Source organism: Pinus tabuliformis, chromosome 5_2, assembly GCF_031772625.1.
Source record: "Pinus tabuliformis cultivar Carrire ecotype Pingquan chromosome 5_2, CPIR1, whole genome shotgun sequence".
Classification (NCBI taxonomy): domain Eukaryota; kingdom Viridiplantae; phylum Streptophyta; class Pinopsida; order Pinales; family Pinaceae; genus Pinus; species Pinus tabuliformis.
Window position 1 is genome coordinate 11032407 of NC_142306.1, and position 4133 is coordinate 11036539.

Consider the following 4133-nt stretch of genomic DNA (forward strand, 5'->3'; position numbering starts at 1 on the left):
ACAAAATGATTAACCCATCGTCCTCAATTGAGCTTTGTGGCCTGGTTCACAATTCTCCAGCGTATCGGGCTCACTCAGAGGCGCAGGGGCACTCTACAGGCGTTTCTACAGGAATTCGTCTACAGGAAACGCAGAAAACAGCTCTGCAGAAGGGAAACCCGAGATTTTTGTCAAAATTCAAGCTTGAAATGAGAAAGTAGTTAAAGCTCGTGTCCAAGGTTACCAGGGTTCTTGAAAGTATTGATTTTGGAGTTTTTTTCAAACGCATTATAGATCTGTTAATGGTGTAGCAATCTGTTTGAATTCAGAATCTGATCATCTATTTCATAGTCCATGGAGGACAAGATATTCCCTGCTTGGTCTAAAACTGTTGAAGAATGCTTAGAAGAATATGATGTGAGCTTAGAGAATGGTTTAAATTCTCATGAAGTGGAAAAACGCCGTCAAATATATGGATGGAATGAGCTCCAGAAGAAAAATGGTACACCTTTGTGGAAGCTGGTAGTGGAGAAATTTGATGATACAGTTGTTAAAATACTTCTGCTGGCAGCTGGCATTTCATTTCTTCTCGGCTACTTTCGTGATAATGTGTCTTTTGAGGAGGGCATAACAGCTTATGTAGAGCCCCTGGTCATTCTCCTAATTCTCATCCTCAATGCCATTGTTGGAGTATGGTAGGAGAATAATTCTGAGAAGGCTTTGGAAGCTCTCAAAGAAATGCAATTTGATCATGCAAAGGTCTTGAGAGATGGACATTATGTTGTAGATCTTCCCTCCAGAGAACTTGTTCCAGGAGATATAGTGGAACTGAAGGTGGGAGACAAGGTTCCTGCAGACATGAGAATTGTGTCCCTCAAGACATCAACCTTTAGGATGGATCAGAGCTCCCTGACCAGAGAGAGCATGCCTGTGGTCAAAAGAACATATCCAGCCACCTTGTGTGAATGTGAGTTGCAGTCAAAAGAATGCATGGTGTTTGCAGGAACTACAGTTACCAATGGCTGCTGCACATGCATTGTTGTGAGCACTGGCATGTTTACAGAAATAGGTAAAATTCAGGCACAAATTCAGGAAGCTTCAATGGAATGTCATGATACCCCTTTGAAAAGAAAGTTAGATGAATTTGGTGAAAGACTGACAACAGTGATTGGTGCCATTTGTATTCTTGTCTAGATCATGAACTACAAATATTTTCTTTCATGGGAAGTCATAGATGGGTGGCCAAAAAAATATTAGGTTTTCCTTTGAGAAATGTACATACTACTTTAAGATTGTTGTTGCTCTGGTAGTTGATGCTATACCAGAGGGATTGCCTACTGTGATTACTACATGTTTGGCTCTTGGCACTCGTAAGATGGCACAAAAGAATGCTATTGTGCGTAAGTTACCGAGCGTGGAGACTTTGGGTTGCACCACAGTGATTTTCTCTGATAAGACAGGTACTCTTACAACCAATCAGATGTCTGTCAGTGAGTTTATAGCCATAGGGCATAGTGCTGGTTCACTTAGAGAGTTTGATGTTGAAGGAACAACATATAATCCTGAGGATGGAAAAATATTGGATTGACCTACACATAATATGGGGGAAAATTTAGAAACGCTGGCAGAAGTTGCTGCAGTTTGCAATGATGCAGGGATATCTTGTCAAGGTCACCAGTTTCATGCTACTGGTATTCCCACTGAGGCAGCCTTGAAGGTATTGGTTGAAAAAATGGGAGTTCCAGACCCAATGGCAGGTGATACAAGTGCCATTCTCAACAGTGGCACAGTGAAAGTGGGCAATTGTGATTGGTGGATACAAAGATCAAAGAGGTGGGCTTTATTGGAGTTTGATTGTGATCGAAAATCCATGGGTGTTATTGTCATGGAACCAATGGGACAAAATCGTCTGCTAGTGAAGGGCGCCATGGAAAATTTGCTTGAAAGGAGTGCTTTTCAACAACTTGCAGATGGATCACTTGCTGAATTAGATGATGCATCAAGGGAATTACTCTTGAGGAAGTTTCATCAAATGAGTTCAAAGGCTTTGCGTTGTTTGGGATTGGCATACAAGGAAGTTTGGGGAGAGGGCAGCAGAAGGAGAAATTGGCCGAGATTTTAGCTAGGGAGGCAGCACCTGTGCTAGCCACCCTAAGCACATCCATCCCCTCCATGAACACTCATTTTTCAAGGTTCGGACACAATCTGGTCATGGTTCAACCTTCTACAGGAAGCTACAGGACTTTTTACAAGAAGTTCTGTATTTTTACCAGAAACATCCTGTAGAAGCCTTTGGGCAGGCCAAAATCAATTATGGAGAGGGATTTGAAGCTTGAAGTTTGTTGAGGAGGCATGCAACCACTCTTTTCTTCCATCCTCCACTGGTTTCATCTCCTTTCACCACCATTGCCACCATCAGATTGAATATACTTGCGCAATCATACCAAAGCTGAAACTTCTCTAGGAAAAGGAGCACAAGCCGTGGGAAGAACAAAGAAGCATGGTTTCATGACAGAGAAGAGGACATCACTTCAGAAGCTTGGCATGACAGGGAGGCCACCAAGGCCATCAAAGATGAGGAGATAGATTGGTTGCTCAGAGGATGAGCAACACTTTCAGTAGGGGGTGATGATGAGCCCTAAAAATGGATAATTATTTGGGCTCATTCAACCTCCTAATTCGACTTAATCCACCATTATCATTAGTTTATTGCATGTTTTTTATTATATTTATGCTAATAGAGTGAATTGGGTTAGTCATTATGCCAACAAGTCTAATGGGTGCTTTGTGTAGCCTTTTTGGTCAACTTGGAGACAAAATTGAAGGTTTTAATGAGCACTTGGCAGCCAAATTCGTGGGAGAACAAGGGAGAGGATTTGTAGGAAGGTGTCCCCTTCATTTATGGGCCCTTACCTCGAATTCTCCACCATCAGCTCGGAGTTCAAGGGCCACCAAATCAATTAGCACAAGGGCAGCCAAGCAAGTCAAGTAGGATTGTTGTTAACTACAAGTTTTGGGCAGCCGAGTCCCTAAAGTTTAGGAGGACTGTTGGGTCCTCAATTTGTATAAATAAGAAGGCTTAGGGCCTCATTTGGGTTAGCTGGTAGTTAGTCATTTCATAGTCTTGTTGTAGTCATTTTGTAGTTCGATTTTTAGGCAATAGATTAGTTTTGCTGTCAGCTCATTTTCAAGTTCTCCTTGTGGACAGTTTTGATGTAACTCTTCATTTCTTGATCAATAAAGATGAATCCAGCTTTGCACCAGCTCTAAATCTCTCTTAGGAGGCTGTAGCTCTTGGGGTTGGGCCCATCTCAAGCGCCCAATACCTCCTTTGTTTACTTTCATGTGTCTTTGCTGCATTCTTAGAGTAAAATCTGCTATTTAGATTTAAAACTTGTTGTGTTATTTAGGTTGCTTTTGATGATTAAAGTAGATTTTCATGTTCAGATTGATTTGGATAGATTAATAACATAAAGGATCCTTGGAAAAAGGGGCTCAAGCACCTCTGATCTTACCTCTCTCTCAGTGGGATCGTGAGTTGGGACAAAGGTGACCTTGCTGCCCACAAAAACGTTGTTTTGCTTCACCATGCAAGTATTAGTGTTGGATTCTTAGTTGTCAAACTTGATATCAGTTTTGACTGCATGCTTAGGGTTATGATTGCTTAGCTGCATAGTTATTTCATTTGATTTTGTGCAAATAAACTTCTGTTCCATTTCTTTTGCTATTATCTAGGTCAGATTAGGTCAAGGTAATTAGGTTCTTGATTTTCCAAGTCTTCATTTGTTAAATTCAAAAAATAACTTGCAGAGCACCTGTTATCCTTCTCTATCTACCCATAATCCATCAGATAATCTGCTCCAACCCTTATTCCATGATTCGTACCCTTCATTTGCCATACTTTCCCCACCTTGCCCTAATTCCTACATTCTTGTGCATCATCGCTTCCTCCATCCTTGAACAAATCCAATCTCTCCTTAGCCTCATCCACCAAGTCCTAGACCTCTTCACACCCCTATTTCACCTCCATACTCATTCCTCCATCTTTTTCCCTCCATCCATGCTCCAAAATCCCATTTCGAAACATCCTGTAGAAGAATTACAGAACATCCTATAGAAATCCTAGAACATCCTGTAGAACCCCTGCAGACTTC

General features: G+C 41.5%; 1 pseudogene; it reads left to right on the top strand.

The window, feature by feature from the left end:
* The first annotated feature begins 333 nt into the window (after positions 1-333).
* On the top strand, positions 334-2101 carry LOC149157224 (calcium-transporting ATPase, endoplasmic reticulum-type pseudogene; annotated as a pseudogene).
* Positions 2102-4133: the final 2032 nt, after the last annotated feature.